The sequence below is a fragment of the Anomalospiza imberbis genome, chromosome 17, assembly GCF_031753505.1.
Source record: "Anomalospiza imberbis isolate Cuckoo-Finch-1a 21T00152 chromosome 17, ASM3175350v1, whole genome shotgun sequence".
Taxonomy (NCBI): Eukaryota; Metazoa; Chordata; class Aves; order Passeriformes; family Viduidae; genus Anomalospiza; species Anomalospiza imberbis.
In genome coordinates, this window is record NC_089697.1 from 16,120,928 (window position 1) to 16,121,596 (window position 669).

Genomic DNA, 669 nt, shown 5'->3' on the forward strand with positions numbered 1-669 from the left:
GCTGCTGTGGAGGACATGTCTCCACTGCTCTTGTTTGATTCCTCTCAGAAGGGTGTTTAGTTAATCACACAATCTTAGAATTATTTGGACTGGGAGGGACCTTAAAGGCTCATCTCATTCCATGGGCAGGGACACCTTCAACTATTCCCAGGGTGTTCCAAGCCCTGTCCAGTCCGGCCTGAGACACCTTCCGAAATCCAGGAGCAGCCACAGCTTCTCTGGGCACCCTGTGCCAGGGCCTCACCATCTTCATTCTTTCCCAGTATCCCATCTAACCCTGCCTGCTGGCAGCGGGAAGCCATTCCCAGTGTCCTGTTCCTCCATCCCTTGTCCCAAGTCCCTCTCCAGCTCTCTTGGAGCCCCTTTAGGCACTGGAAGGGGCTGTCAGGTCTCCCTGGAGCCCTCTCCTCTCCAGGTGAGCACCGCCGGTCTCCCAGCCTGGCTCCGGAGCAGAGGGGCTCCAGCCCTCCCACAGCACCCGTGCCTCAGCGAAGCATCACCCCGTGGCTCCTCGCTCTCCCGTCTCGTCTAACCCTGGCCCCGAGGCCCGGGGCTGCCCGGCCGGTCCGGGGGGCTCCCGTTGTTGCCATGACGACGCCCCCCTTTCCCCGCATCCCCCCGAAAAGCTGCGGCGGGGCTGAGCGCGGCCCTGCGGATGCGGGCCCGCGC